The sequence below is a fragment of the Mesocricetus auratus genome, unplaced genomic scaffold (genome assembly GCF_017639785.1).
Source record: "Mesocricetus auratus isolate SY011 unplaced genomic scaffold, BCM_Maur_2.0 Super-Scaffold_100015, whole genome shotgun sequence".
Classification (NCBI taxonomy): Eukaryota; Metazoa; Chordata; class Mammalia; order Rodentia; family Cricetidae; genus Mesocricetus; species Mesocricetus auratus.
The window spans coordinates 42,442,131-42,467,772 of NW_024429198.1; the positions used below are offsets into that span (position 1 = coordinate 42,442,131).

The 25,642-nt window shown below is 41.9% G+C and overlaps 2 long non-coding RNA genes across 2 annotated transcripts; one reads left to right on the forward strand and one right to left on the reverse strand.

The window, feature by feature from the left end:
- Nucleotides 1–686: 686 nt before the first annotated feature.
- On the forward strand, nt 687–21,192 carry LOC121144331. Its single transcript, XR_005881666.1, has 5 exons — nt 687–791; nt 6,920–7,130; nt 11,082–11,154; nt 16,196–16,354; nt 19,240–21,192. It is a non-coding gene; the product is annotated as an uncharacterized LOC121144331 (long non-coding RNA).
- A 274-nt stretch (nt 21,193–21,466) lies between these two features.
- On the reverse strand, nt 21,467–24,251 carry LOC121144332. The gene is made up of 4 exons (XR_005881667.1): nt 23,965–24,251; nt 22,891–23,015; nt 22,199–22,415; nt 21,467–21,684 (listed from the first exon to the last, which is right to left on the reverse strand). It is a non-coding gene; the product is annotated as an uncharacterized LOC121144332 (long non-coding RNA).
- Between the last annotated feature and the right edge of the window lie 1,391 nt (nt 24,252–25,642).

Consider the following 25,642-nt stretch of genomic DNA (forward strand, 5'->3'; position numbering starts at 1 on the left):
CTGCATCAGGAGCATGAGAACTTCAAGGTGAAGTGTTATTGTTTCTTTTGAAAAAACTTTCCCCCAACCTCTGGCAAAACTCACAGGCCTGTGCTTTCTGAAGTCTCACAACACTCTAAATTGTACTACAAATTAAATATATGTGCCTTGGCCAAGCCATGCTTCAAATGGAAGTGTTTACCCTACACCTGAGAAACCCATTAATGGGGAGGAAATGAGTGTCTCTGCTACACCATGTCATTTGGCCTGGCTTGTTACAAAGCTCCAAGGATACCTCATGAGTAGGACTGGTGGGGATCAAGTCTTTGAAAGTTTCTTTGACCACAGACCTCCCAAGATACCAGCAGAGAAAGGGGTACTGGAGTAAAAAATTCTCCCTGCATACTTTTTCCTTAGAGGAGCTGACTGAGAGGCTGGTCGGGTGACTCATTGGTCCCAGCCTCTGACCCCGGCCAGACCTGCCCTTCAGCTTCTGAATTTCTGGAGAAGCCTGCAGGACGCCATGCAGGAAGTGACCTCATGGTTATTTTGGCCATGTGGGTGGTGTCCATCACTGGTAGCAGCTGAAGTTTATCAGAAGGTTTAGCCTTTGCACTTTGACAAACCAACTATTATCTCACCCACAATTTAGAATAATAAAAAGTGCATGGCAAAAAAAATGTGCAGTAAACCAGATAAGGAACAACTCGGAGAGCGAGAACTTGCTGTTCCTGCCCACATAACCCAGGGAAGCAGACATCTGCACTCTGCAGTCACATTAGGGAGGTGCTACCTGTACCAACTTTGAGTAGGTAAGCTCTCTCCCTTCCTTGCTTCCTTCCCTTCTTTCCTTCTTTTTTAGATAATAATTTATGTTCATTCAGTAAACAAGAGACCATTTAGTGACTTTTAAATGCTCTACTTTTAAAATCATTGGGGCTAGAGGGGAGGCTCAGCAGCTAACAGAACTTGCTGCTCTCATAATGGATCACAGTTCAGTTCCCAGCACCTATGCTGGTCTGCTCAGAACTACTTGTAACTCCAACTCTGGGTGATCTGATGCCCTCTTCTGGACTTTTTGGGCATCCTCACACATGTGTGCATACACATATGTACACATTAATAGAAATAAATAAAATTGGTGTATATTAATTGTGCAAAGTAATGGTTTCATTGTGACATTTGCATGCATGTTTCCAATCTACTTTGGTCATACTTATTCTCTCTGCTACCCTTTCCAGTCTCCCCCCTTTCCTTTTGCCTTCTATATCCCTACTAGCCCACCTTTTACTACTCAGGTCTGATTCCACATTGAGAGAAACAGTGTACTATTTGCAAGGCTGGCTTATTTTGCTTAACATGATGTTTCCAACTCGTCCATTTTTCTGCAAGTGACATGATTTCCTTCTATGGCTAACTAGAACTTCACTATGTATGTTTTAAATTAATTATTTAGTGTGTGTTTATAAGCACAAGCACTTGTGTACCGTGATGTTCATGTAGAGGTTAGAGGATATGGGGTTTAAATCTCCTTATTATTCTGCCCATCTCTTTAATCTCCAGTTGCCGTGCAGGACTATTGTGAGGATTAATTGTGCCTATGCACGTTCAACTCACTGACTCCTAATACCATCATAAACGCCTCTTCTCAATCTTTGCTTCATGTTTAAATTAAAACTAAGATTATTTTCAACTGTTTAGAGGACTATGGTAATACTTTTATGGAAGCATCATCCAATTATTTTACTGGAGAAAAAAATCATTCAGAGAGTTGCAGTACCTTCAAAATTTGGGCAGAGCACCTCTGACCATGTCCCTAATCAGAGGACCTATATAAAACATCATTGTAAATTCTTGATCCGTAGACCTTTGGTCCCTGGGGACCTAAAGACATTCAAATGGGTAAGTTGGGTCTCAAGGTTGGCCATCGTCTGGCTCTTCTTCATTGCACTTACTAAGCTGAACATGGAGAAGTGAGTTAGCTTCATCACTGGATGATGAGATTTCATACAAATATGCTTGCTCCAGTTCTCGCCGAGACCCAAGTGGGTAGAAATGGGATGAGAGAATTCCCAACCTTCAGTGTGTGCATTGTCAAGGGAAGCCATGGTTTGTGGGCCTTTGAGAAGTCACAATCACTGTGCAGTCATAAATGTCCTTGAGCAACCACAGCTTATCTGGAGTGTCACTTTTCTATGGTGTCTAACAGCTACCGTGGCTTTCCAGTGTGGAAGATGATATGAGGGTAGTTGTGTCTCTGCTTGTAGGATTCCTGAGTGAAAGTCAACAAGTTCTCCAAAAGGAGTTTGTCACAATGTGAACTCATAGAGTGAATGAAGGCTGCATAGTAATGGGAAGTTACTCACATACCGTAACAGACGCTCACAGCCATCTGGCTGTCTGGCCTTCCTTCCATACCCACATTACTTCTTGCTGTAATGAGGTTAATGGGAATTAATACATATGTATTAGGGAAAGGAGAGACCCTTGGGGATATGAGCTAAATATCAGTCCAGTGCTTCTCTCTAGGTAGATGACAGGGTACTTGAGGGAGCACTGAGTAATGGTTGAAAGATAAATTACACACAGGCTAGTCAATATCTTACCAATTAGGCTTCCTCTATTCCTGAAGAGTACATTTCTGAGAAAAACACTGGCATCCAAGCAGTTCAAACAATTATGTCTTACTGTGTCCTTTCATGGGGCAATTTCTTTACACACTGACTTTCATCCAAATAGACAACAGGAACATAAAGCATTTCAAAGTTGTGCCTGGGGGAATGGCATTCATAGATTAGTAGGCAGCAGCCATCCCACAAGGCAGTGCTAGAGGAAGGATACCCACAAACTTTGTGGTGTCCTGGATCAGGCTGCTTGGTCCTCTCCCACCTCCTAAGGAGCAAAGGATTTGAGCAGACTTCTTTACACGCTGCCTTTCTGTCTTCCCATCAGCGCTATCTCTAGTCCATGCCATTAATTATTTGTATAATACCCGCGTTGCAAAACATAGATCATGGTTTATGAGCACTAGACAGTGCTTCTCTGCAACTTATATCACATGGCTCTATCAACCCACTGTCTAAACATTCATTCAGAGGCCTGCTTGATTGTCCGGATGAATTGATTTTGCGCTGCCTCTGTGTTCCTATTAGAGCAGTGTTTTATCTCCATGTAGATATACACACACACTCAATACTCACTGGTGCTAAAATAAATATTGTGACTTTGTGGAGAGAATGGCCCGACAGAGTAACAGGAGGCATCAGATGGTCCGTATCAGTCATGCAGACAGGAGTGCAGCTTGGAGCTGGCTCGTCTTATTGTTTTGGGTTCTTCCCTTCCCTCTAAGCTGGGGAACGGCTCTGTTCTTCATCAGATCAAAATCCTGTACAGTGCTTGTAGACGGTCAAGTCCATCCATTGGACTTGTCCAGTGAGAGGCTTTACTCCAGGTATCTACTGACCTCTTAGCAAGTGTGTGCTGAGCTCTATGGGAAATTTCAAAGAGCAATTCTTTAAAATGTGAAAGCCAGAATGGCTCAAGATTGAATTTAGTGTTTCACCAGCTATATTGAGATCTAATTCATGTATCAAGCAATCCATCCATTCAGTGTGTTTGTAGTGTGTTGGGAATTGAGTCTCATTATCACCACAATCATTTTGATAATCTATGAGAGAAATCTCATATCAATGAACAATCACCTCTCAACTTCCTCTCCTTAAGCCCCCTTGCCCCGGGCAACCTACTAATTTATCAATTTATCTTCTCTATGATTTTGCTTCATCTGGAATGCCTCTTATATAAAAGGAATCAATATGTGGTTTTTGTGACTGGCTTCTTTCACTGGGAATAATGTATTTGAGATTAATCAATGATGAAACATTTTATCAATACTTTGTTATTTTATTGCTGAATAATATTCCATTATCTGGATATACAATATTGACTTACCCACCCATCAGTTGATGGACACTTTGGTTGTGCTCATATTTTGACTGTTATGTATACGACTCCAAAAATGATACAAACATTTCCATTTCTTTTGTGAGCATATTAAAGAGTGCTATTCTATGTTTGAACTTTAGTGGCACTACCAAACTATTTTCTAAAGTGTTGCACATTTTTATACCATCAGTAGTATGGAAGTGCTTTAATTTCCCAGCTCATTTCTCAATGCTTATTGTCTTTAGTCTTCTATATCTATGGTAGTGAATGTGAAGTGTGGCCTTAAAACAGCTTTTATTTGTGCCCACTTGTGACTAATATTGTTGAATGTATTGTCACAAGCTTATCAACTGTTTGAATATCTTCTTTGAAGAATGTCTCCTTTAGATACATTGCTCATTTAAAATCTGGGCCATCTTTTTTTTAATCATTGAGTTGTAAGCCTTCCCCAATATTCTAGCTATCCAGCCTTCGTGATGCTGCCTTTTGCTTTCTCCCATCCAGTGTGCTGTATTTTTATCTCTTTGATGATCTTTATTGAAACATAGTCATTTTTAATTTTACTCAGGTCTACTTTGCCCAGGGGTATTGTTTCCTTGTTCATTTTTGTCACTTGTACTTTTAGTGTCCTAGATACAAAGGCTTTGGCTAATGCTGGCTAAAATATTTACTCCTGTAAATCTTTAGTAAAGCTTCCATTCTTTCTAACTTCCCATTATTGGAAGTTATATATGGAAACATAGTATCAACACATATAAATCTCTAAGTATTACATTTGAAATGTCTATCTTTTCATTTCTGCCAAATTTTGCTTTGTCTTGTTTATTATTTCTTATAATTGTTATATCTTCTGCAAGAATAGACTTTTTGAACAACATGTTTGTCTTCACGTTTGTTGGTCTGATATTAATCCAGCCACTCTGTCGGCAAACGTTTCTGTCCTTCCAGGTCCCGCCACCCTTCAGCCCCAAATAAGCACACAGAGACATATTAATTATTAAATTGTTGGTCAATGGCTAGGGCTTCTTATTGACTAGCTCTGTCTTAATTATTAACCTGTAATTACTAAACTGTGTATTTCCAGAGAACACCTGCCACGTCCTACCTTCCTGGTCTCTACATGGTGCCTCTTCATGGCCTCCCTCTGCCTTCCTCTCCCCAGCCTTCTCCTGGTCTGGTTGCCCCCCTATGCTTCCTGCATGGCTATTGGCAAAACAGTGTTCTATTTATCAACCAATAAGAGAAACATATATACAGAAGAACATCCCCATCACCACTCCAACTTTCTCACATATAAATAATACAGACAACATATGTGTGTATTTCTGAATATATAAAGGATGCTTTAAAAATAAAAATTGTAATCATCCTATATGTATTTCCTATAATCAAGCAACTCTAGTTCACCAATGTAGCAGAGATATGTGGGTACGCTTAAAGAAAGAGCATATGCTGGGAATAAAATATTCATACAAGTAGCATTTGTAATAGCCTCAAATTGAAAACAACCAAAATGTCAACTAGTGGAATGGATAAGCAATTTGGGGAATGTCTAAATTATAAAATATTAATTTCAGAGAGATTAAATGATATATAATATACACATGTATGAAATTTCACAACATAGTACTGAGTTAAAGACAGACACAAAAGAGTATTTATGTATACTCTTTTAGACATTTAGAGTTGTGTAGATAGAGTATGAAAAGCAGGTAAATTTTACTATTGAAATCAAGAACATGGTTATGCTTAGTCATGAACTGTTAGCAGAGGGATATTGTGGGAAGTTTCTTTATGTGGATCTGGCTAATCATTATATTGTAAAGATCAACTGAGGTATGTGCTCTTTAAATACATGCCTCATACTTCAATTAAAACTTTATAGAAGGTTGTGACTGGAATAAAATGTGGAATATTTCACTTTTTTCTTATGAAAGAAAGATAGTTTATACAAAAATCCTGGTGAAGATAGAACAAAATGCTTTTTCACCAAGCTCACTTATAACTACAGATGAAAATCACTCAGGATACCAGAAAATGTAATCTAGAATTATATTAAAAACATTGCTATAAGAAATCCATGCATGACTCAGTATTAGGAAATATTAAGATATCACCATTGCATCAATAGGTCAAAAGAAACAAACTTCATTCTCATCTTAATAAATGTCAGAAGGCATTCAACAAAATCCAACATCCATTTCTGATAAAAGTTAAATTATATACAGAATACTCCTCCTGATATGGTTAAAAAATGATTTCAAACCAATAGCTTAACTTACATCATACTTAAGAGAAAAACAATAGGACAATGTTTTCCAAATGTATTTTTATCAAGAAGCATGACTTAAATCATAATGTATTAAAGAACTACCAGACAGAGCTCATCACACACACACACACACACACACACACACACACACACACACACACACACAATGTTAAGATGAGACCTTTCCTGTTGACTGAGTTTCAGCAGAGACTCCAAATCTGATCAAAATGCAGTAGTTATTGAGTGTCCCCAGCCTGGACCTCTTGGTATTAGACTGTGTATGTGCAATAGACTATGAGACTATAAAGTATCCCGCAGTGTTGCTCCACCACTCTTCTCTAGACTACACACAGAAAGCAAACCAATTGTCTACCTGAGGAGGGCTGCATTAACTATTGTCTCAGGAGAGTTGGTGGGGGTGGGAGGGGACAGAGCTAAAGCTAAAGTCATGAAGAGTCCAGGGGCATCCTTTGAAAAGCTTGATGTTGGTCCTTGGGTTAAAATGAGAAAGGACTGATATTTGATTGGCCCCTAAAAAGGTTAAAGGTGAGTGGCTGTGTTTGATTATGAATTTCAAGTAAGCAAGGCCAACTATAGGAATTAATTAGAAAAGTACAGTGAGCAAGGGAAATCTCTTCCTAGTACTGGGCACTGTCACGCACATCACTCTGTCACAGCAATGAGATGGCTGACCAATGTACAGTCCTATTGCACATCCCACAGGGGCTCGAGACAAGGTGACTCCTTCAGGAAACCTTTGGAAATCTTGGTGTGAGTCAGAGAGACATCATTGCCTGGGTGGAAGAAGCCATGAGTAAAAGATCTTAGTCATTGTCACAGAGGATTGTAGAGGAGCAAAACCCAAAGAATTCACAGGAGGACACCAAGAAAGAACACATCTCGAAACCATCAAGGTCACACATGCACCAATCAAGTAAGAGCTTCTGTCCTTGGCTTCCTGTATTCTGCCTTTCCCCAAATTCTCAGTTAATGCTCACCCCCAGGGAGGTTTGGAACAATAGCTCTAAGCAGATGAAGTTATGGAGCCAGATGTGGGAAGAGAAGCTCACCAGAGCTCCTGCCCAGGCTTCGAAGCTACCAGGCAAGGGGCAATGCTTTAAAAAATGATAGCTGGAGATTGGAGAGTGTTATGTTGTACTGAACTTTTTCATTGGAAAGGGACAAGCTGAATGAGAGGCACACTTGCAACATAAGGTAGAGTGGGGCAAAGTCAAATGGGTTGAAAGGCCTGTGGCGACAGATAAGAGGGCAATCTTTTCTTTAAGTTGTATACACTATAGCTCATTCAGCAGACTCAATAAATATGTGTATGCATATATTCATAAAGCCTTAAAATAAAACCGAAATTAGCAGTACAAACAGGGGACACGAATTTTCATTGCTGATGAGCACATGACATGTAAAAACATCTTTCACTTTAGATATTTGCATTATCCAGTGTGACCCAAGTGGCTAAAACCTAAGAATATCATGCTTATATCTTTTTTAGATCACGTAAAAATAATAGGAAGGCTGTTATTGCTGAATTACATTTCAAAATGAATGCAGGATAATTTCTTCTTCTATACTTTATTTTCATTGCAGTATAAAATACAAAATTCCAATTTTCACAGGTACCATTAGTGCAAAGAAGGTGACTCATAGCAAGATTGTCTTCCAAATTCCTGTAGAGTTTTTTTTTGGGGGGGGAGGCCTAACGGGGACATTAGAGAATATTCTGCTGTGTAACACACTCCAAGCATCCTAAGTAGTATGTGTACAGTGGAGGTTTATCCAAAGGACAAATTATGTTCATTGTACTTTTTATGACCTAATGCTTATTTATTCAAGCTAAATATCATTTCCCTGCTTTTAGAAATAGCAGGGTGGGAAAACAGCTTTGTCTTTGAAGTATTCTGACTTTGGCCTATTTGAAGATGGCTTGAAACTCCAAATACTGTGCTTAAAATAAATTATTATGTGTGCATGTGTCTGTATGGGGTGTTAGCGTGTGTGTTGCCCTTGGAGGCATCACATTCCCCTCAATCTGTGAGCTGCCTGATATGGGCACTGGCAACCAAACTCCAGTCCTCTGAAGGAGTGTAATATCTTTACTGATGAGTCATCTCTCCGACCTCTACACCAGCGGTTTTCAACCTTCCTAATGCTGTGACCCTTTAATACAGTTCTTCATGCTATGGTGACCACAACCATAAAATTGTTTTCACTGCTACTTCATAATTGTAATTATGCTGCTGTTATGAATCATAATGTAAATATCTGTGTTTTCCAATGGTTGTATGTGACCTTTATGAAAGGGTCTTGACCCACAGGTTGTGAAACACTGCCCTACACTGTCCTTTACTGATAACAGGCTTCATTCTTTGGCAGGTAATGTTTATTCATCCCAGAGTGTCAAACACTGTGATAAATGTTTTACAAACAATGCTTAATTTCACGCATGCTCTTTACAGTAGATACCATTATTGACCACAAACAAGGAAGCAGAGAAGCATTCAAAGAAAGTTTGTTCAACCAAAGCACCACCACAGTGTATGTTCTCCAGCAGAATAAGCCAACACAATGATGGAATGTATCTAGCAGACAGTAATATCAGCACACATAAATGTCACCTACCAGTGTCAGGCAACAAGGTGAGAGTAAATGAGACCTGTGTGTCAAATGCAAAAACCAAGGGGAAGTTATTTATTTCAGGACTCCATGTTCTCACATGCAGCTTTCTGTTGTCTCTGGTATCCCAGTAGAGACACACACTCATTGTGTTTATACATAATGTGGAGCTACCATGCAGACTATGCTGCATTTCTTCTGGATCATATTCAGGAAAGATCAACCTGCCTGCTTGAAGTTTCCTCTTTGATATCTCAGCATATTCCAAACAGAACTTGGGATCTTTCCTGATCTTTCTAACATTCTCTATCTTAGTAAGTAACACTGTTGAAGACAGACACTCCAGTTGCCTCTGCGTTTCTGTCCATCACCTTGAAAACTGACCCAATCACTGAGAACACCTGTTTTCTTCCCACCACCTCACTAATGTCCAAGCTGCCGCCATGACCATCATTACAGCCTCACCAGTGTCTGGTCAGATCAACTCATGCTACCGCTGATTATTCTCCCTGCTCTATCAAAGAAAACTCTCCTTAAAAATAAATTTTGATGGCTTTCTGCCATTTCTAAGTTAAAGACCTTCATCCTTGAGCACATGATCGTCCCTTTCTGGTTAAGCCTTTCTTATGAAGTGCAAGCTTTGGCACACTAATTCACATGCTGACTACTGATTTACTGTTTTTATCAGAATCATCTACTATTTTCTACCTCTCCTTTGCATGTAACTACTCTCCCTCTTTTTAAGCTGTCAGTTGTCCTTTTCTCAGGGAAAGCTTCCTTATTATATAATCTTGTAGGGCTAGCCACTTCTTTATAGGTATGTCACAATCGAATTTCACATTATTTTGGTTATTTTAGTGCACACATGCTCCACTTAAGTGAACGGTTATGAGGAAAAACACAAAGTGTGTGTGAGTTTCCCATAGGATCACCCATACCTAAGAGAGGGCCCATCACCAAGATGGTTATAAAATATTTCCAAGGTATATGACTGTCAAAATCCATAACATACCTAAGAATAAACTTAAGACATGGGAAGTGAGGAAAAGTATGAAATTTTACTGAAGAACATAAAACACTTAAGTATTGATGTAACAAAATATAAGTCATATACATATAAAGAAAATTTAAAAACCCTTAGAGAAATAAAAGAATGACTAAATACTTGGGGAGACATTACATGTTCATGGATAGTAGATTCAAGTTTTTCTGGATGTAAATTATTCCCAACTTGATCTGTAGAGTCAACATAATCCCAATCAAAATCCAAGAAAGTTATTTGTAGCCATCAAAAGCACCCCTAACTCTAAAATTAATACTGAAAAGAGCAAAGGCCCAGAAAATCCAATCCCATACTAAAGGGCAGAGGAACAATGTTAAGACCGATCGCATCAGACTCCAGGACATTATAACCCAGGCACTCTGCGATATCAGTGACCAAATAAATGGATAGATCAATTAAACAGAACAGGAAAGCTAGGACTAGGAATACAGTCAAGTGATTTCTGTCAATTTTGTGAAAGCAATAAAATGTAGAAGAAGTAATTCTTTTCAACAAATGATTCTGGAATAAGCAATTATCCTTATGCAAAACAAATTAATTACACATATATTATGTGTTTCATAATACTCAATTTGATGAATCATAGACTTGAATGTAAAACTATAAAACTTCTAGATGATAACACAGGAGAAATTCTAGCTGGTCCTAGGTTTGGAGACTGTGATCTAGATATGATATCAAAGGCATAATCCATGACATAAACAAAACTAAGCTGCAATTCATCAAAAATATAGAAACTCTTATGCAGATGATAGTGCCAGGAAAATGAAAAAAAATGTTACAGAATGGGTAAAAAATACTTTAAAAAGATATCTAAAGAAGAAAACAGCAGAAAAAAGTACAACCTGTTTTTTAAAATATGGATAAATGATATGAAAATTTTTCTCAGCAAGAAGATACATGCTAGTTATAATTAAGATACTCCACATTATATGTCATTTGGAAAATTCAAATGAAAACAAGATACTATGGCAAAACTTTTAAAAGTGATGGAAATAGCAAACACATGAACACCAAACAGTGGCAAAGCTATGGAGAAACAAGAGTCTTGATTGATTGTTGGTGAGATTGCAAAACGGTACAGACATGGTGGGAAATGGTTTGGCACTTGCTTCTAAAATCAAATGTGTTTGAATAATCACCACGTTCCTTGATAGATATGTGAATGTCTCGACAACTATGTCCCCACAGAACCTGCATGGGGGTATTTATAACACCCTTGTTCAGAACTGCCAGAACTTGGAAGCAACCAACACAACCCTAAGTAAGTGAAGGATTGGTAAACAGACATTGGTGCATATGAGTAATGGCGGATTAGCGCTTAAAGTGAACTGGCCTGTGAAAACATGAAAAGACATCATAGAATCTTATACTAATATTACTAAGTGAAAAAAAGCAGTCTGCAAAGGCTACAAATTGTGTGAGCCCAAGTAAATGATTTTCTGGAAAAGCGACAAAGACAGACACGGTGAAGGATGCTTAGGGCCGTGAGAGCACATAGTATTGTGGTGTTGGATGTGCATTCTTGTACATTTATCAAAACCCACAGGACGTATAGCAGCAAGGGCAAACCCACCAGGAAACGGTGCACTTTGGGTAATGATGATTTGTCTGCATGGACTTTTCTGATTGTAACTAGCATACAACTCTGATAAGGAACAGTGACAGTGGGAGAGGCTGCGTGTGAGCCGAGGCAGGAGGTATTTGGAAACTGTTCGCTCTGCTCCATTTAGCTCTGACCCTGAGATTGCTCTAAAACACAAGCAAGTTTTTTTAGGTTTTTGTTTTGTTTTTAATCTGAAAATGGATTTTATTTGCTTAGTCTTCTCAGTGGTCAGTAGTAGTGAAGACAGAACCTAAAGCCATCTTAATGTTGGGCAAACACTTTACTAGTGGGCTACCATGTCCTGAGCCCTCTCTCTCTCTCTCTCTCTCTCTCTCTCTCTCTCTCTCTCTCTCTCTCTCTCTCTCTCTCTCTCTCTCTCTCTCTCTGTGTGTGTGTGTGTGTGTGTGTCTACTCATCTATGTCTTGGTCTGTGGAAGTCAGAGGTTAATGCTGAATGTCTTTTTCTGAGACAGAGTCTCTCATAGAACCTGGAGCTAGTCAGTCTAGTTAGATCAGCTGGCCAGTCCCAGTGCTGAGGTTAGAGTCATAAGTTGTCAAGCTTTTGTGTGGGTGTTGGTAATCCTCCCTGAATATTAATGCCCTGTGTCTGTAAAATGGAATCAAATGGGAGTGTGTAAAAGATATTATAAAATATAATATATTACATTAAGTATTATAATAATTAGTGTAATGAAAATACACTAATTATTTTAAATCTTGTGATTTTCTCATAGTATTCATAAGTAGATAAATTCAGACCACTTCAGGTACTTATTTGCATGTTTGAGCTTTGCAGTAAAATTTAATTTTAATGAAAATTTAAATGCTTTGTTCTTTCACTAAAAGACAGAATCAAGATATCTGTTGTGATGTGTTAGGATGAGTTGTTGAAAGTTGTTGGGCTACTGTTGAATGATGGCTGAGACACCTTACAGACGTCACTCCAGTCACAGTCTGACAAATCTGCCGCTTTATGACTCAGCTCTGTATAGTACTCTGTAATTCTCTAAAATAATTTCAAGAATTTATATAAGATAAAACCACTTGTAAGTTTCTATGCTTTGGCATCTATACTGGCTAGTTTGATGTCAACTTGACACAAGCTAGAGTCATCAGAAACAAGAGAGCCTCATTTGAGTGAATTCCTCCATAAGATCAAGCTGTAGGCAAGTCTGCATTTTCTTATTGATGGGGGAGGACACAGCGCCCTGTGGATGGGGCTATTCCTAAGCTGGTGGTTCTGGGCTCTATAGGAAAGCAGTCTAAGCGAGCCATGCAAAGCAAGCCAGTAAACAGGACCCCTCCATGGCCTCTGCATCAGCTCCTGCCTCCAGGATCCTGCCTATTTGAGTTCCTGTCCTTGTCTTCATTCAGTGATAAACAGCAATTCTGAAGTACAAGTCTAAAAATGCTTTCCTCCTGCCTTAGTTAGGGTTTCTATTTCTGTTATGAGACTCCATGACTATAGAAACTCTTATAAAAGAAAATACTTAATTGGCCTTGGCTTACAGTTTCATAGGTTTACTCCATTATCATCATGGTGGGACATGGTGGCATGTGGGCAGACATGGTGATTGGAGAAAGAGCTGAGAGTTCTACATCTTGATCCACAGGCAACAGGAAGTGAACTATGTACCACACTGGAAGTAGCTTGAGCATATGAAATCTCAAAGCCTGCCCTCACAGTGACATAATTCCTACAACAAGGTCACATTTCTTAATTGTACCACTCTCTATGAGTCAAGCATTCAAACACATGAGGATATGGGGCCATAACTATTTAAACCAGCATACCTCCCCAGCTTACTTTTAGGTCATGGTGTTTCACCACAGCAATAGAACCCTAAGACAACACCAGCCTGACCTGTATTTAAATTCTGACTCTTAAAATGTTGGCTGTGTGACAATGGGAAAAGAGTATGGATAACTTCTGTGGCTTAGCTGACACACAAATAATCATTAAAATCTTATGAATGAAAGAAGGCCCAGATGGGTGATGGCTGGATAAATAGATAAACAGATATATAATGAATAAATAGATGATAATAGACTGATAGGCAAATAATTAGATGGTACATATATAAAGATGATAGATAGATGTCAGATATATTATAAACATACATATATATCATATGTATGTATATTAGATAGATATACAGATAATAAATGGCAGGCAAACGAGAATGATACATCTATCTTAAGGTACTGAAAAAGGTTGAAATTTTATCAAATCTGAGGAAGGATTTGAAAAAGCAATTTTAATATTAATCTAGAAGAATTATCATGCAGTTTACTGAGCATTAAAAGAATTATAAAGGACTGGAGAAATGATCAAGAACACTTCTAGAAGTGCCTGGGCCCTACCCAGAGTAAAATGACAGACTCTAGATATCCCCTATGTGGAAGGATTTGGCAATAGGGTGGGAGGGTGGGGGGGAAGGGGAGTGCGGGAGGAGGGGAGGGAGAGGGAACTGGGATTGACATGTAAAACAAGCTATTTAAAATTAAAATAAAAAATGATAAAAAAGAACACTTCTAGAGGACCTAGGTTCAATTCTCAGAGATCATATGATGGCTCAAAACCATCTATAACTTCACTTCTGTGATTCACCGTCTTCTCCTGGCTTTCAGAAGCAGCAGGAATGTACAGATAGTACACAAATATATGTGCAGGCAAAACATTCATATGCATAAAATAAAATTTAATAAAGAATCACAAGACATAATAATAAGATAATATTACCAAATAGGACTTAGAACTGTGTATTTAGTGTAAGGCTGACATCATAAATCACTTGGGAAAGAATAGTTTGTTCAATAAATTTTGTGGGAATGTTTGGCTAACCATTTGGCAAGAAAGAAATTTAATCTCTTCCTCAAGTCATATACCAAGATCAATTCCAGATGAGTTAGTGTATAAATGGGAAAAATTGAATGATAAAATTCTAGAATAAGATATGAGTGAGTAGGAAGGTCATCAAATACAGAGGACATACACTTAAAAATGACATTGTAAAAATGGATGCATTTGTAAAATATTATATAAAAAAGCAAGGCAACATGGATTGTAAGAAACCTCAAGGCACCTGCAGCTTCCAATGTTGGGGAAGGCTTAGCCTCTTGAATGCTGTATGTGAAGACATCTTAGCAGTGCCACAGAAGGAAACTGTTTCAATAGTAAGGTGTTTGAGCAACTGGATCACTGAGGTGTGACAAGAAATGCCAACGAAGGTGTTAGATCACACCACAAGTTATGAAATGAAAACTAAGATAATACCAAGCATCATCTTGCACACCTCAGGGATGAGGAGAAAGAGAAAACAGCCTTCATCTGGATCTGAGGAGGAAGAGCAGACACAGAAACGCTCTTCCCCGCCCAGGGCGTAAGCAAAGGCAAACACACAGCAAGTGGCACGGAGACATGGGCTATTTGGGTAGAAGAGACAAGAAAGGTATCTCGATACACTTGCTGTTTTTATAAAGAAACACTTGTAAAGAAAAGAGCATTTACCTCACAGTTCTGGAGTCAAGGACAAGATCAGGTAGCTGCATCGTGTGAGGGACTCGTTCTTCCTTCTAACGTGGAAGATAGCTGCCCATGGCAGGGGCGTATGTATGCTAAGGGTGGGTATGTGTGCATGAGTTAAGGGTGGGTATGTGTATAAAAAAACAAGCGTGAAGGAAACTCAGGGAGGACAGGGTTTACTTTTATGGAACCCACTAGGGGTAACCGTTCAGTTTCTTGTGAGTCAGAAGTCAATCCCTGGAGGAAAGCATTCATTTTAAATGCCCCTGTGATGACATGACATGAGAAAAGTAGCAGATAGGAGAAAGGGTTTATTTTAGTTCCTAATGCCAGGTGACAGTCCCTCACCGTGGGGAAGTGTGGGGGACAGGAGCTTAAAACACCTGGTCATGTCCCATCCTCAGTTGGGAGGAGAGAGAAACGGAAGTATGCATGCTCCTTTGCTGGCTTGTGATCAGCTTGACTGATCCATTCATACAGCACAGGGATCCCTAGGGAATGGTGCTACCCACAGTGGACAGGTTTTCCCAAATCAAGGGCTTAGTTAAGACAACTTCCTAGAGACATGTTCATAGGTCAACTTCAGGTGATTCCAAGTTGCGACAAGGTGACAATCACAAGTTCCTAAAGGCACCAACTCCTCTCTGCTTTGTTATAATTAGCACCAAACCGCAACATGAGTTTTGGTGGGGACAAACCATATACAAACAGTAGCACAAAACACAGAGAAAATGTTCAATGGTGAGTTTTATTGTTTCCTGAAATAGCTTTTCATGGAAATAGGTTTTCATGGCTTAGCCAAAAAAACAAACACCAAAACAGTTGTTGGGGTAGGGGGATCCCCATAGCATCAGAAATATAAATCAATCAAAACATGTATTTTTATAAGAAATTCCCATATGAGAGATTTTAGCATTTGATTCCTTAGAGTTGTTACTAAATATAAAAACTCTCCTGCCTCCTGAAGTGGAGACCTTGTGTCTACCCTGTTTGTGGTCATTTTCCTTCATGGCAGTATTTGAAAGCTGTAGGGAGCATAAGGAATTAATGCTACCATGGACAGAAGGATGTCCAGTGTCCTTTAGAGGTTCCTCACGGTATTTAGAGGTATTTAAAGAACAGCCTCATTTGTACATCCATTCATAAAATCCAACAACTTCTAAAAACTTTCAGAAGGTGAGAATGAGCTGGAAAGAGATAGATATGAATGGAGAAGGCAAATGGCAGCTGGAAGAGAACCCATGGACTGTGTCTGGATGGAGGAGCCGCCACTCAGGACACGCCAGGTCTGAGATCCAGTCCTTCCTCCACCATGCGGAAGCACAGCCCTGTGTAGGTCTGATTCCATTGATGTGCTTTGCAGCAGAGCATTTTTTGCTGCTTCACCTAATCCATCTCATAGGTTACAACTACTTAATTAACCTCTAGTTTGTCATACCATGGCAAACCTATCCCAGTCAGCAAGGATTACTTCAAGACTCCTCAAGGTGGTGCAAATGTGTGCATGAGTGTGTGTGTGTGTGTGTGTGTGTGTGTGTGTGTGTGTGTGTGTGTGTGTGTGTGTGTGTATAGTCGACCTTGGTGCCATCCGTACTGTTTTCTTGAGACAGGTCTTTCACTGGCTTGGAGCTTGCCAAGTGGGCTGTGCAGATGGCCAACAAGCCCAAACCCCCAGAGATCTACCAGTCTCTGCTTCTCCAAACCTGGGATTACATATACCACACCGACTTTAAAAAACAAACAAAACAAAAATATGGATTGTTGGAGATCTAACTTGTACCTGCAGGCAAATACCTCACTGCTTTATCTATCATCAACCTCATTCTTTTTACCTCTCTCCCTCCCTCCATCCCTCCCTTTCTTTCTTCCTTCCTATCCTTCCTTCCTTCCTTCTTTCCTCCCTCCTTCCAGTCCTCTCTCCCTTCCTCCCTCCCTTTCTTTTTAAGTGTATTTTTCTCTCATACAATGCATTCTTACCACAGCTTCTCCTTCCTCCCCTCCCCTCAGCTCCTCCTCCCTTCACCTCCCTCCCCTAGATACATTCCTTCCCTCCATCTCCACCCTATAAAGAGCAAGCCTCCCTGGGACATCAACCTCACATGGCACAACAATATACAATAAGACTAGATATAGACCCTCACATCAAGGCTGGACAAGGCAACCCAGTAGGAGGAAAGGGTCCCAAGAGTAGGCAAATGAGTCAGAGTCAGGAATCCCACAAAACGCTATGCTGATGAATACAACATACATGTAAAGACCTATGCAGGCCCCATGATTGCTGCTTCAGTCTTTGTGAGCCCCATGAGCCCTGATTAGTTGAACATGGCCTGAGTTCTCTTGGTGTCCTCAAACATTCTTGTTCCCACTTTTCCTAGGGGTTCCCCAGCTCCGAGGGGAGAGACTTGATGGAGACCTCCAACCTAGGTCCTCTCTCTGCCTAATGTTTAGCTGTGGTCTCTGCATCTGCTCCCACCAGCTGCCAGAGGAGTCCTCTCTGATGAAGACTAGGCTAGGCACCAATCTATGAGTATTATAGCAGAGCATCATTAGGAATTATTTCATTGACTCCTTTTTGCTGTTGTTGTTTTTTGCTGGTCATATTTGGCTCTATCCTAGGTCTCTGGGTTATTCAGCCTCCTGATCATGGTCATCAGGCTTGGGCCCCCTCTCATGGCATGAGCCTCAAATTAGTGGACCTCAGTGGCTGACCACTCTGACAAGTTCTGCACCACCATTGCCCCAGCACATTTTGCAAGCACAGCAGACTGTAGTCGAAAGTTTAGAGGCTGGGTTGGTGTCACAGTCCTACCACTAATTACAGAGCGTGGAGAGTACAGGCTCTCTATCCTCCACTGAAAACCGGGAGTCCTCAGTATGGTCACCCTTGTGAATTCCAGGGACTTTCCACTGCACCAGGTTTCCACATAGTCCCGCAGATGCTCTCAAATTCCAGTCTCTCTCCCTGTACTCTCTCTTTCCACCCCTGCAACCTGGTCTCTCCTGTTCCCATCGCCACCTATTCCCAGTCCACCCGCACAATCCTTTCTAGTTCCCGTTCCCATGGAGATGCAGGTTTCTCTGGAGCCCTCTTTGTTACCCACCCACTCTAGATCTGTGGATTGTAGCATGATTACCATTACTTAATAGATAACATCCACTTATGAGTGAGTACCTCTTTGCTTGTCTTTCTGGGTCTGGGTTACCTCACTCAGCATGATTTTTTTTCTAGTTCCATCCATTCGCCTGAAAATTTCAGGGTGTCATTTTTTAAAAAATCACCCAGTATTACTCTATTGTGTAAATGTACCACATTTTCATTATCTACCCTTTGGTTAAGAGACCTTTGGGTTGTTTCAAGTTTCTGGCTATTGCAAACACAGCTGCTATGAACATAGCTGAGGAAGTGTCCTTGTGAAAGAATGGATATATGCCCAAGAATGATATAGCTGTGTCTTGAGGTATATAAAATTCCAATTTTCTGAGAAACCACCATATTGATTTCCATGGTGGTTATGTAAGTGTGCACTCCCACTACCAATGAAGTAGTGTTCCCTTTGCTCCACATCCTCACCAGCATGAGCTTTTACTTGTGGTTTTGGTCCTAGCCACTTTGGCAGGTATTCAGATAGACTCTCAAAGTCATTTTGACTTTCATTTCCTTGATGGCTAAGGATATTGAGCATTTTTAAGTGTTTCTCAGATATTTGAGTTTCTTCTAATGAGAATTCTCTGTTTAGATTTGTACCCCATTTTTAATTAGACTGTTAAGTTTGACGGTGTCTAGTTTCTTGAGTTCTTTATGTATTTTGGATATTAGCCCCCTGTCAAATGTGGAGTTGGTAAAAAATTTTCCCCATTCTGTAGGCTGCCATTTTTTCCTGTTGATGGTGTCCCTTGCTTTACTGAAGCTTTTAAGTTTCATGAGGTTCCATTTATTAATTGTTGATCTTAGTGTCTGTACTAGCAGTGTTTTGTTCAGGAGCCAACCTCATCTTTTAATAGTGCTTTTGTATTCATGGTTCTATCTTACCTTAGCAGTTAAATCTGTCCTTAAACGGAGTCATTCTCTCTGTTTAGTAAAGGTCTATTTTATATGGACCACAACTTGCTTGTATGGGAAAGTGAAACACACATTTGTCCTAAACTTAGTAGTGTTGCTTAGTCTGACAGAACATGGTAATGGCGCAGAGCCACTCACTTTTGCCTCCGTTTTCTAGGTTTATTAAGAAAAGCTCACATGGTTCAGCTCTTCTGAATGCAGTCTGGAAACACTACATGACGGCAGAAAGCTGTTTCCAAAACATGGCTAAAGAGTGGTTCCAAAGGCTAGAGTGTTTCCCGATCTTCTTCTTGCTCCCTTTCTTGGCATCTCCATAGACAACATGGGAATGAAAACCCAGCCTCACCCCTGTGGCTTCACAGGACTTTACAACATTGTTGGGGTGCTCACTGATTTCCCAAAGTGTGGGGGTGCTTCTTGCCCTAGGCAGCACTCAGCCATTTTGCTGAGGAGTTGAGCCTTGGCCATCTGGCATTGATTTACTCTGTTCATCTCAAACCCTTCCAAATGATTACTTTATTGGGGAGGGAAGTGGGGGTACTACAAAGTGACACATATTCCCAAGAAAGCCTGGCAGGCAGCCTTTTCCAGACAGAGACTGTAGTGGCCTCCACCTGTCTCTCTCAGAGGGACAATACATGCCAGGGTTTCCTTATAGGAACACATCAGGATAAAGAAGGGATTGTTTTGATATTTCTATATGTTCATTTTATTTTTTGATCTTATTCTCAAAAGCTTTTGTGTGGCTTAGGTTTGAGAGACACTCTGGTGGTTCCTGACACCTATTTTGAGACAGTGAGTGAAAAGAGTCTGTTTCAACACAGTGCTTGGTAAGGTCTGGTTGGGTCACCCATGACCAAAGGAAATAAACAGAAACTGGGCTCTAGTGAGAAGCATAACTTCAGGGGATGGAAGTGATATTGTCAACAAAATGAACGCTGCTCTTCACATACTGTCTGGGAAGGAGACAAGGATAATGACTGTACAAGTGATTCCTTCGAGAGTCCTCTGGGCGAAACCCACAAACTCACTTGCAGGCACCTGGATGGGGCAGATAGTCATGAGAGTGTGTGGCGAAGGGGATACAGCTCTGACACTGCTGCCTCAACAAGGGGCAATGGAGAAACGCACACTTCCAGTTGGCAAACCTAAAACGAGCCCTAGGAGATCTGAGAAGAAAACTGCTCTTAGGATGAGAGTAACCGAGGAGACGTGGCAAGGGCTTTGAACTTAAGATCAAGAAACATCGTGTGCCTTGATGGAGCTACTAAAGAGGTTTGACCAGTTGTAGACTTTTCAATAGTGCTATCCTCTCCAACTGTGAACCATGAACTCATTGCAGGGTCTGTCAACTCAGCCGCCCAGCAGCCCTTCTGCATCCCAGGCCAAGTCCTGTCCTCAACTCAGGACCTTTTCTCATGTAGACCCCTAATGTAGAATACTGTTTCTCAAAGTCTGAACCTGGCTAACTTAGCCTGTAGGCTTCTGCTCACATGCCTTCCTCAGGTTAGGTCTGGTGTCCTCACAAGCATCCCCGGGGCACCAGGCTCGCTGTTTCAAAGCATTGACCGCAAACACTCTTCTCACTGGACTGAAGCTCCAGAAGCATAGCAGCCATTTTCTCTCATTGAAAATAATTTACGTCAATAGCCAACACCTGTGACAAGCATATATTAAGCAGGCAATAAACATTTGTTATAGATTGAACCAGAGGGAGCAATAATCACTTGCCTTGAGTACCTGCATATTTCAGGCCAAGTGAGTCTCGGGATTTATTCTTTCTCTTCCAAAAGAAACAGCCACTGTGGTAAGATATTTGGATTAATAGCACCATTTGATGTTTTAGTTTGCGTAGCCCTTCCACTCCATCTGCGCTCTGCAACTAAAGTTTCTTCTAATGTGTTCCAGAAGGCCCAAAATTTTCAAACGCAGAGGATTAAGTCTGATGGATTGTAGGCTACTCCCAAGAGTCCGTAAGGACTTTGTGGAACTTCTGTATTAGTGTTGAATTCACTCCCAGTCAGTTTGAAAGCATGTGTCCTACCTCAAAAGAGCCCGCACCAGCTGACGCATCAGGTTGGAGTAAGCTAATAAAAAGCAAAGTCACACAGCTTGGGAAACACTGTCTGTGAATTTTCACGTTCCACTGGCTTAAAAAAATGTTATCCGTGTTCAGGTTCGGGAGCGTGGAGTCTCTCCTCCGCTGTGAAACAGTGGGACCACGCAAAGCACACTTGTGACTGACAAAGGGACAAGGCTCACCAATACCAATTGCTCTGACTGGCCAGTGTCTGGGAGGTGTTCTACAAAGGGGGAAGTGTGAGTGCTTGGCACACCAGCAGGGCTGGTCATTCTAGCAGGGAGTATCAGTGGGCAGTCCCCAACCTTGCTTTCTAGTCCCTGCCTTGCTGGTTGATTTCTCCTGAATCCTTGTTCCTAACCTGAGAAACAAAGTCAATACAGGGATGAAGGATGCTCCTGTGTGGTCCAAAGTGCATTTCATTCGGTAGTCTGCAGCACGCAGATAGATGATGGTGCAAGGACATCAGTGGTGGAGATTCTTCACCCCAGCATTCCACTGCAACACCGAAGCATGGGGCTTCTGGGTGGGGAGAGGACAGCAGTGTGTGAGCAGGATGCCCCTGAGGTTTTCTCAGCTAATCCTCTCCCTTCTCACAGCAACTCAGGGGGACTCTATACATAAGTTAGGAAGGGAAGGAAAACGGGAGTCCTCTTGTATGGCCCTCTCCTGGGGCGATAATGAATGCCAGCTCCCTGCAGAAAGGGCATCAACCACAGACCAAATAAATGACTCTGCCCAAGTCTCTTGGTGAACCGATGTGCTTAATTAGGAGCATTTAATTAGGGCGAAGGCTATTTACAGAAACACGGGCAATTTACAAGCACAGCTTATCCACAGAAGGCGCTGTTTCTTCTAGCAACAGCAACCGCTTTTATATCCTCTGGGAGGGGTGGGGCTCCACGAGCTCCTCTTCAGCAACCTTTACTTGCCTGTTTATCCTGAGGCTGGGACAGAACCTGTGACCCCCAGTTGGCCCCAGCTTCCTTCTGTGTCTGATAAAGCTACCTGAGCGGCACATGAGCCTGAACTGTACCTGGACCCCAGTTGCAGGCTGCTGTGTGGGTGCATCCCAGCCCTGCAAAAGAGCACGGGCAGAGGGGAATGCAGGAACTCGGTGCTTTCACACAGTTCTTGAACGTGCTCCATCCAAAGGGCAATTCCTCCACAGTCGTGGCCAGGAGCATGTGCAGTCATCCGGGTGGAAGGCTCCCCCGTGAAATCGCAGGAGGAAAGGCACAAAGGTTAGTCCCCTGGCAGAGAGAAGATAAGCTCAGGGCTGGAGAGGGAGAAAGGTGGAGTCAGCCAAAGGCAATAAACAGCCTTTCAGGGGTGCCTCAGAGCAACACTGGGGAGGAGAAAGAAACAGCCAGTAAAGAATCGGGAAGGGAAGGAAATGACTGCCCTAAGAATGTCTGGGGCACTAAAACTATTCTAAAAATGCCTTTGGCAAGACAGCTAGAGAGGCCCTTGGTAAAAGCAGGGGGCTGTGTCCTCCTGACACCCCTTACAGATGATTCTACATCAGGGCAGCTTCCACACGAGGTAGCCAGGAGCCTGCACTCAAGGACAGGATACCAAGCTGGTTCTTTTTAAAGGACATCTTGGTGGCTGGAGCCCAGGTCTGGAATAGGATACCTCAGACCTGCAACCTTACACCAGCTCTGAAACCTCAGGCAATTCTGGAATCTACCTGGGTGTTTCCTCTCTTAGCGTGTAGCTACAAACCCCGCCTCCTGCGCAGACTCCTAGGATTCCATAGGCATGTTTTAGCAGCAACAACGCTGAAAGACCTTCCTCCTTCCCTGTAGGTCCTGTAAGCTCCTCCCGAAAAACTTCCATATCCAAAAACACTGAAAATGAAAAGATTTAAAAATTCACTTGAGGACAAAGACTGGACTGACCCAACTTGTCTGAATCAAAGCTGACCTGAACAGATGTTAGATCATTTCCTATGCTTAGATCACCTAGTATAGATATTTATATATTTAGATGAGGAAATATGAATATATATTTTATTAGGGAATGGTACTCTGGATTTCTAGAGAATATTATAGGGTATATGTATAAGCACACAGCTTCTCTGAAAACTAGAAAAGTCTGAATTATTTTAGTTTGAAAGGTTTTAGACTAATTTCAGGTGCCCCTCCCCTCAGCAGTATGGCTCTCCAGTTGGAATCTTGACCTTTGACCTCATAGTTCACACAGAATCAGCCTCTGAAGCCCCTCCCCCAATCCTACAGGGTCTCATGCTGCCATCCCTGCTCAAAAAATAGCAAGGAGGAGACTAATTTATTAGCTGTTAATGCTGTAAGGCAATAATCCCGAGCCCTGGGTTGCAAAAATCCAGTTGGAAGAGATGGAAATGTAAAGTGATCATAATGACGAATGGTCCAGCTCAGAAAATAGATGAGTTTCGGGAGAAGTTTCCAGAAGTCAAACTGACAGTAAAGTTCATGGAATTTTTGAGACAGAAGAGTGCTGCTTTTATCCAGCATAAACCCTTTTTGATTTCCACCCGGGCTTAATTTCTGTCTTATCTGAAGAAGCAAGGGCATTTCCCGTGGTGTGGAAGCCAGGGTTTTGAGCATAAGGGAATAGTAAGTTAATAGCAAGGTCTGCCGAATGACTTCCACAGAGAAATCTTCAAGTCACAGCCAGAAGTCTGGGTCACAGCAGTTTGCAGGCTGGGGCGGGTGGAGATGGCAAAGGGAGCCTGGTAGCCGGACACTGGAGAAGAGGGTTTGGGAAGGAACAGCAGCTCCGCCCAGCAAGCGTACAAGGTGAATGTGCACGTCTTACCTGCTCTGTAGTCATCCCTCCCATCTTCTAGCTCCAGGCCCGAAGAGGCAGCTGTCCCAGCAATTGAGAGTGTGCCCTTGCCATCAGAGTCTTGTGTCCGAGTGTGAGTCCCAGCCCTCTATGTCTTTGGTCATATTTCTTAATGCCTGTAAGTTCAGTTTCTTCCTACTGTACTGGAGTTGGCAGCCCCAGCTCCTTACCCCCTGAATTCCTCAAAAAGCAGATGACACAGGCCCTGTAAGGCAAATCGGACTGCCCAGCTGTGGCTCCATGCTCTCTGCCCTGAGTCACACCAAGCAGTGCCTCATGTGCACAAATCCATAGACTGTGTGTGTGTGTGTGTGTGTGTGTGTGTGTGTGTGTCCATGTCTGTGTCTGTGTGTGGATGTGGGTGTGTGCATGTGTGTGTCCATGTCTGTGTGTGGGTTTGGGTGTGTGCATGTGTGTGTCCATGTCTCTGTGTGGGTTTGGGTGTGTGCATGTGTGTGTGTGTCTGTGTGTGGGTTTGGGTGTGTGCATGTGTGTGTCCATGTCTGTGTGTGGATGTGGGTGTGTGCATGTGTGTGCCTATGTCTGTGTCTGTGTGTGGATGTGGGTGTGTACATGTGTGTGTCCATGTCTGTGTGTGGATGTGGGTGTGTGCATGTGTGTGTCCATGTCTGTGTCTGTGTGTGGGTGTGGGTGTGTGCATGTGTGTGTCTGTGTCTGTGTGTGGATGTGGGTATGTGCATGTGTGTGTCTATGTCTGTGTCTATGTGTGGATGTGGGTGTGTGCATGTGTGTGTCTATGTCTGTGTCTGTGTGTGGATGTGGATGTGTACATGTGTGTGTGTGTGTCTGTGTGTGTGTGGGGTGTGTGCATGTGTGTGTCTATGTCTGTGTCTGTGTGTGGATGTGGATGTGTACATGTGTGTGTGTGTCTGTGTGTGGGTGTGTGCATGTGTGTGTCCATGTCTGTATCTGTGTGTGGGTGTGGGTGTGTGCATGTGTGTGTCTGTGTCTGTATGTGGATGTGGGTGTGTGTATGTGTGTGTGTGTCTGTGTGTGGATGTGGGTGTGTGCATGTGTGTGTCCATGTCTGTGTCTGTGTGTGTGTGTGTGCATGTGTGTGTCATGTATGTGTCTGTGTGTGTGGGTAGGTGCAGTGAGCTCAGGCATCTGTGGAATCCAGCTGAAGACATTGGAGCTCTTGGAGCAGAAGTTATAGGAGGTTGTAAGCTGCCCTACTTGAGGGCTGGGAACTGAACTACTGTCCTCTACAAGAGCAGTAAGTACTCTAAACCTCTGAGCCATCATCTTTCCAGCCTTAGTCTCTTTTTATGTGCCCTGGCTAGCAACTCTTAATTTCATACCTTCCCTTCCCAGTCTCAGAAACACACCCCACACCATAGCATTGCCATTTCCTTCTTTTCTGTTCGAAGCAACCCACCCCAACACTTTTCTGTTCCCACCTTTCAGAGTGATGGTGGCCAGGCCCAGCTGTGCAGACTGCTTTGTGAAATCTACAGGGTGGGACGATGCTGTGGCGGGGGCATGCCCTCCCCCAGCTCCAAAACTTCTTCAATTTTGTAGGCAAAAAGGCTCCCAAGAACCTTTTTATCAGCTTCAGAAAGAAACTCTGGAAAAGGAATCATTTAAGATACCATATAGAGTGTGAAAATGTCCCTGCAGTTCTTCT